We start from the raw sequence: 8,490 nt of genomic DNA, 5'->3' as shown, positions 1-8,490 counted from the left end.
TCCTACATTTCACCTTTTGTACATTTTGTGTTTTTCATTTTTATTTTTTATATTTTTAAATTATATTTTATATATTGTAATATCTTCTTATACTGTATTATTTAAGTTGTTGCTACTTCTGCTTTATTTCCTTGTTAATTGTTTAGTACCAATACACCAAGTCAAATTCCTTGTATGTGTAAATGTACTTGGCAATAAACCCAGATTCTGATTCTGAAATTATTCAAGGACTGCCAGTCCAGTAGGTGGCGGTAATGCACCTTCAAGCTGGTGGCTTACTGCCAATAAATATAAAAGAAGAAGACGTTTTTTGCAGATTTGGAGCTATGATTTGGAGAGATTTATTCTCTTCAAACTTTTTATTTAAATTGTACAAATGTTCAAAACCAGTAGGAAAAATATGGCAACATTTACAATACTTGTATTACATCTTAAAGATTGTAAATGGGAACAGCTAAAGCCTGGCTCACACTGCATAAAATAAAGATAAAAAGAAAAGCTATGGAAAAGAGCATGAGATTTATTGAAAATAAATCAATAAAAAGGTGATTTTAAGTACAATTGAAATTCTATTTAATTCATTAAATAACGTAGCCTATTCATAAGTTTATCATCTTTGTCTCTCAAGATTATACCAAATGTAACATTGTCTCTAGAGGTAGATGAAAATGATGACAGTTTAAGATATATGAATTATATTACATGAGACCTGGACGCTTCAAACAATGAGAACAGCAGCCTGGGGAATATACCTGTAGATGAAAATGATGACAGTTTAAGATATATGAATTATATTACATGAGAAAAACACATGGTCTGCAGTTTCAATGTCTTTAAAACAAGAATATGTTTCATTGGTATTGTATTAAAATGCAGCCCTTGTTTCTTTAGAAGGATAAATGTTATTCATCATTTTGAAATGTGTTTCTTTCGTTTTGGGGGGTTGTGGGAATTTTAGATAGGCTACATAGTTCTTAGCTTATTAATCAAATTTTTATCAAATTTGTTCAAGATGTCATTTTGGTTGTGTTTACCAGGAAATAATTTTTCAGTGACACAAAGTCTTATTTCTTGTCAAGGATTTAAATTCCTTGGATTGATATTAGGATAGGATAGGATAGGATAATACTTTATTGATCCCCAGAGGGGAAATTCGGGCATTGCAGCAGCAAGACAGAGAAGGAAGTAATACAAAATACACAGGATAGATAAGATAAATACAGATAGAAACAACAATACAATGTATATACAAAAGAATATAAATAGTTAAACAATACAGGACAATTACGAATTATGAGGATGGCAAGTTAAAATGACCAGTGATGATATAAAGTGACTTGTGTGATCAAAAAGTTTAGGGTTATGTAAACAGCAGTATAAGAGCAGTATGATATGATGATCTAAAGCAGTGGTGTCCAAACTTTTTTTCTTGCGGGCCAAAATTGTCGTGTTAGAATCCCTCGCGGGCCACAGGTTTTGTTTTTTAAAATATAGTTGAAAAAATAGTAAGGCTTTGTAGATCAGAATCAAAAGGCTCGCTAAAGAAACCCTTTAATGAAAGGAAATCAAATATTTTGATTTCTTCGTTCTACTTTATTTGTTTTTTTCTCAGAGCCTGTAACGTGGTTCATGTTTTTGGAAAAGCTTTCTGCATTTAGCTCAGGTCATTAAATGGTTAAACAACAGTCTGCTTGTTTGCAAAAACTTTGCATAAGTTTTTTTTCATAGTTTACAAAAAAAGGAAAATAGTAAAAGCTGTAGATTTAAAAAAAAACAAAAAAAAACAACATACATGTTACTGAATATTTTCTATTTTATGAATATTGTTCAGCTCTTGTTAACATGAAAAAGAAAAATAAGATAATGTGCCGATCTTAATCAAGGCCTCGGGACAAAATCTTCTGATTCTTCATTTGAAGTCACGGGCCGCAAAAAATCCCCTCAAGGGCCACAAATGGCCCTCGGGCCGCACTTTGGACACCCCTGATCTAAAGAATGGGCCAGTTGTGGCTGTATAGATTGATTTACCATTATATTTTTTGTTAGAAACATAAATCCTTTGGGTAGTGCTTTTTGCAGACTTGGAGGGAGCACAGAAGTACTGCGGTGGCTGATAAGTGCAAAGCAAAATTACAAATGTGAGACAAATTTACATTTTGAAAAACCTTTTTATATTTTTAGAAAACAAAATTACAAAACCAAAAACACTTAAACCAAGGAAAAAACACATTTACATCTTATAAAACAAATTTACAAGCTGTGAAACACTTTTACAATCTGCAAACACATTTACAAACGACAGAATCTTGACGAAAAGGGAATGTACCGCGACAAAACAAAACAATCAAAATGACCCCTCACTCGATCACTTCCTACCGGGTCACTTCCGACATTTGGTACATTCCCATTTTGTCAAGATTCTGTCGTTTGTAAACTCCTGATTAATTTATCAACAATCTTAAAATCACCAACAAAAAGACAAGTGTAGGCCTATTCTGCATCAGACGAAACTAGCTCATAAACATAGATAAAGTCTAAACGCGCCGGACAACATCTTCACACACTTAAGGTTGAAAAACTGTGTGGCTTCCACTAATTCCCTCTCCCCATTAACCTGTGTCTCCCCTTGCTACCTACCTGTGGCTGTAATTACCAACTATGCCCAGGTGCGCAGGTGACGTTTGCAGCAGAAAACGTCCACACAACCAACCACACACACAAACCACAACACACATGAAATTGGTGACAACAGGGCCCTTTCCGAATATCCACAGTTCAGTAGTCAGTACTTTTCAGTAGGAGTTTCAGTATACTGAATATTTCAGTATGGATACTGTTGTGTCAAATCCCAATTCATTCACAAGAGCACATTCACACTCTGATGCACTCCAAACCTACAGAGGGCGACCACATCCAAAATAAGTTGGTGGAACCCAAACTCTTGGAAAGTGCTCCTAGAGGGACCATATTCACCTGCACACCCACTGGAAAAGCATGGCATGAAATGTTTGGAGGTAGCTCAGTTAGCCCTCTCACCTGCCCCTGGAAACAGGGCACAACCACAGCTCCTGATCAATCAGAAGATGCAACTGGTAGGAAAAAACAACTTTGAATGTGGATGATGTGTTGAGGTCATGCTTCTCCATGACTGTTTGGTTGAATTAGTTTTCAACCTATTCCATTCCCTCATATTCCATCATTCTGTTTACGTCCATTGAAACCATCAAACCCAAAACCATCTTCAAGAAAATAAAAATCAAAGAATAAGAAGAATTGAGTTGTCCTTTGCATCCTTCAGCAGTTGATCAAGCAGTTTTTCAAGTTTGGGCTGAGTTGTGGTCACAAAAACACACAGAACTTGACAGTTGATAACCAGCGTGGCAGTGAAGACTAGTATCAAAGGCCTGAAGTCAAGCTGTCGACGCAAAGGAAGGAAAAATTGACTGGAAAGTCTTCACCATGGCGAAGGAAACTCTTCACCATGGCGAAGGAAACTCTTGGGAAAACAATCAAGCAACTGAAGCAAGAGAGGACCTTAGCTAAAACTGCCTTCACCAATCAAGCAAACTACCTGAGCAGAGCTGCAGATGACATGATCAAGCATGAGCTACAAGAGGAGTTAAGCAAGCTCGGTTCCCTGGCAAGGCATGTCAGCAATGCAAATGATGAATACAGGGCGGGGCTACTGGCAGACAATGAAGCTGGAACCGATGAGGGTGAAGAAGTCAAGCTTGGCAAGCAGCAGCAGGATGAGCTTGAAAAGACAATGGAATAATGTAACGCGAAACTGGATGAAGTCCGGAAAGCAGTCCAATCCAACCTCTGGCAAAGGTATGGTGGAAATGAGGTAATCTCTGCAATCCAAGAAGCAGGGATAGCCTGTGAAAGAGCTCTTGCAAGCCCCATCACTGCTGTCAATAGAGACGGCTATGAACTGCAGCTGGAAGGAGTGAGGAGGCTTGTTCATGATGCAATTGCAAGCCTGAAAGACTGGGAAAGATGGATCCCACCTGATCAGAGAACACACCTGGAGGGCAGAGTAAATGACCTGAGAGCACTTGGCAACAACCTCGAAGCCAGAAGGGCAGAATTCCTCACCGCACAAAGAATCGCAGAGGAGGAAAGAAGAGGAAGAGAGCCTCAACTTATGACAGTTCCACAACCAGTGTTGAGAATAAAGCCAACCAGTCTACCTAAATTCACTGGGTTCAAGAGGAATTTCCACAGATGGAGGAGAGACTGGGAAAGCCTGCAAAGGCAGGGAGAGCCGACTGGCTCAGTGGAAGTGAAGAAGTTCCAACTCCTTGACAGTGTGGACGAGAGAATATGCAGAGACCTGCGTCTGTCAACATACAACAGTGCTGAAGACATAATTAGAGTACTTCAAAACAGGTATGGAAACAAGGCAACAATTGCCTTGGAAGTAATTGAGGACCTGGAGAGGATCCCCCCCTTCACACCAGCCAAGGAAGGTGATTGACCTAATTCAAGCTGTAAAAAAGGCCCTGAATGACCTCACCGAGCTTGAAAGCACTGGAGCCATCAAGAATCCCCTGGTGATCAGATCCATAGAGAGCAAACTGCCAGACAATATGAAGAGAGACTGGCTCACATTCATGGTCAATCCAAGAAACGGAGTCACACCTGACAATCACTTCGACAGCCTTCTTACATTCTTAAAGACTCAGGAGGACATTCTAGAGAAACTAGACCAACTGGGTGTAAGTGGAAAGTCTGAAAAGAAGCCTACTTACCTGGAAAATAAGTATGCGTCCACAAAGGAAAGGAGGATGTGTTGTCTGCGGAGATGAAAGGCACAGTGAGAAGATCTTCTTTTGCAAGCGGTTCAAAGAACTAAAGCCTGGCGAGAAGCTAAGTGCTGTTGAAAAGCTGGGAGCATGCAGAAGATGCCTCATATGTTATGCAGAGGATGAGGAATGTATGGACACTTACCTGTGCAGGAACAGAGACTGCAAGAGAGGAGGCTCCTCAGACCACCATTTCTTTCTTTGCCTGAAAGGAGGATTCAAAGAGAAAGAATCCGAGAAAGTGGGAAAACCCAGCACCAGAAGGCAAGCACTCACGGAGGAACAGGAGAAATTAATATCTGAGCTCACTCCAGGCTATGGCAGAAAAATTCAGGAAAGCTTTCACCAACATGGCTGCAAAATCACACTGCACTGAAAAGGACCTACCTGGAGTGATGGACTCAAATACATGTGAGTTACCAGTTATGCTATGCTTTTGGAAGTAACTGCCAATGCAGGACAGAAAATTGGAACTCTCATTGACTTGGCGTCAGATACAAATTACATCACTCACAGAGCTGCCAGAAGACTGAAGCTATGGAGTGAAAAGATCACGCTTGTTGTCCATAGAGTCGGAGGCATGGGCATGAAGGTAAAAACCAAAAGATACTCACTCAAGGTGAGAGTCAAGACAGCACAACAGCTCAAGAAGTTATTCCCTGACACCAACCTGGAAGACCTTCAAAGACCAGAGCATGTTGAGCTTCTCATCAGCCACCGTGAAGGAAGACTCGCTTCACAAAGAGTAAAAGTAGTAGGAGATCTCGTCCTTTGGGAAAGCCCTTTAGGAAAGACCGTTGGCGGAGCACATCCAGACCTCTGAAGTAGTGGACATGGCTCTGCACAATTCTGAGACTCACTTTGCACGATCGATGAGAATCACAGCAGTGAAGTATCAAGAAATTGCTGAGATACAAGAATTCAAAGCTGAAACCAAAGGCACAGTTGCTGGCAGAGAGTTCTTAGACTGGTGGAAATGGGACAGCATTGGAACAGCCTGCGAACCCATGTGTGGAGGATGCCGGTGCGGCAACTGTCAACTGGGAGGCAAAGACATGACTCTGAGTGAGGAAAGAGAGCTGGAGATTATCAGGCAAGGCCTCACCTATGTGAAAGCGGATGCTCACAGTCAGGAGCCTCACTGGGACACAAAATATCCCTGGGTTGAAGATCCAAGTTCCCTGCCCAACAACAGGAATGCAGTGGAGGCCACCTTTCTGAGGACAGAGAGACAGCTCAAGAAAGAACCGGAGTGGCGTGTGGCATACACAACTCAAGTCCATGAGAGGGAGGAGAGGAAAGCAGCGAAGAAACTCACCAAGGAGACCATCGCTGACTGGAAAGGCCCAGTATGGTACGTCAGCCACTTGGTGGCGCCAAACCCACACTCCATTACAACACCTGTGCGACTGGTATGGAACAGCAGCCAGAAGTTTAAAGGGCTCAGCATGAATGACCTCCTTCTGAAAGGGCCTGATGTCCTCAATCCCATTGGAGCAGTGCTACTAAGGTTCAGAAGAGGAGTCCATGCTGCCCTTGGCGACATCAAGAAAATGTACAATTCTGTGTGGCTTGAAGACCTGGAGATGCACCTCCACAGATTTCTCTGGAGAGACAGTGAAGATGGAGAAATTGAGGAATACGCCATCACCAGAGTCAACATTGGCGATCGACCAGCAGGGTGCATCGCACAACTGGCCATGAGAGAGACAGCAAAGCTGGCCATGTTCACTCACCTGGAGGAGGAGCGTAGGATCCTTGAAGAGGATTCCTATGTAGATGACATCCTGACATCCCACAATGACCTGGAAAAGCTAGACGAAACCACCAAAACAGTTGAAGAAATCCTGAAGGCAGGTGGATTCTCCCTCAAGCCAGGGTCCAGTCAGGCCAAAGTGGGAGGCAGAAGGATGCATCAGAACATCCAGCATCATCAGATCAGGTCTTCATTCTTCCCAACCAAATGAGAGAAGGAGACAACAAAGCCCTTGGAGTTGGCTACCTGGTCGAATCAGACAAACTGTACCTCATGACCTTGATCAACTTCTCAAAGAGAAAAAAGATGAGAATCGGCCAAAATCTCCTTGGAGAAGAGGTGAGAGAAAAAGCTCCAAACCCGCTGACTAGGAGACAACTGCTTAGCCAAGTAGCTAGCTTGTATGACCCAATAGGCCTCGCAACACCTGCCAAACAGAAGGGAGCCATTCTAGTCAAAAAGCTTTTCAAGAAGCTGGAGGCAAAACTCTGACCTGAGATATATGGGACAAACCTCCGTCTGAGAGACTGAGAGAAGAAGCCATCCATCTGTTTGAGGAATACACACGCCTCAACCAAATAACCTTCCACAGAAGCTTCACACCAGTCAAAAGGATTGTAGGACCCTAGGGAATAACATTCTCTGATGGAAGTGACCAAAGCTATGGAGCTGTTGCATACTTCAGATGGGAAACCGAACAAGGCATCCTGGTCCGGCTTGTTGAGTCCAAAGCAAAGCTCACACCACTTGACCAAAAGGGAGAACCAGTGAAGGCTGAGGTCTGTGGAGCTGTCTTCGCTGGAAGACTCAGAAAATACATTGAAAAGCACAGTCGAATGCAAGTTGAACGTTGGCTCCATCTGCTGGACAGTCAAACCATGCAGGGAGCAATCCAAAGAGACAGCTATGGGTACCAGACCTTTTTTGCAAACAGAGTTGGAGAGATCCAGAAGTCCACATTTGTTGAAGACTGGAGATGGATTCCATGTGAGCAGAACATTGTTGACCTCATAACAAGAGGAGCAACCCCAGAAGACCTCAAAGGGGACTCTGTGTGACAAAATGGACCGGAGTTTCTGAAACGACCTGTGGAAGAGTGGCCAACAAAGTCAGCCAAAGACATCGCTGCGTATGCCAAAGAAGGTATAAACAAGCTCCAAAGGAAATGTTTCACTGCAGCACTGACCCGGGCACAGGTGAAAATGTTTCCAACCTCTGCTCCAGCCAAGACTGACCAAGGCAAGGACCTGCAAAGCAGCCCTAGTGGAGAAGAACGCCAAATCCAAGTCCGAACCTACCCTCAAAGAGCTCTACATGTTTCTGGACCAACTAGAAAAGTCAAAGCTTGAAAATGAAGCCTCCAAACATGGCACAGAATGGAGCTGGAAAATCCATCCAGCAGACTCTACTCACAGGAACGGAGCCGCTGAAGCTGCTGTCCGCACCGTGAAGCGGGCTTTGCACAATCTTGGAGGTAATGGAGTCTTCACATGGGGTGAGTTTCAAACCTTCCTTTATATGGCTTCCAACCTCGCCAATGAAAGACCTATTGATGCCAGGACTCAGAGCCGGGAGGACTGTGTAGAATACGTCAGCCCAAATTCACTTCTGCTTGGAAGAACTGGACCCAGTGGAGATCCAGGGACCTTTGACTTTGAAGGCTGCTCTTACAAGAGGTTAAGAGCCATCCAAACAGAAGTTGACCGGTTTTGGAGGAAATGGAGCCAGTTAGCGGGACCAAACCTGTTTGTCAGGACCAAGTGGCACACAGCACACAGGAAGGTGGCCATTGGAGATGTCATCTGGCTGGCTGACCAAAACGCCCTGAGAGGTCAGTTCAGGCTTGCCAGAGTCGTTGGTGTCAACACTGACAAGAAAGGAATTGTAAGGGATGTGCATGTCAGAACCTTCCCCAGCTATACCCAG

Source organism: Labrus mixtus, chromosome 4 (assembly GCF_963584025.1).
Source record: "Labrus mixtus chromosome 4, fLabMix1.1, whole genome shotgun sequence".
Lineage (NCBI taxonomy): Eukaryota > Metazoa > Chordata > Actinopteri > Labriformes > Labridae > Labrus > Labrus mixtus.
Note: the sequence above shows the minus strand (reverse complement) of the source record.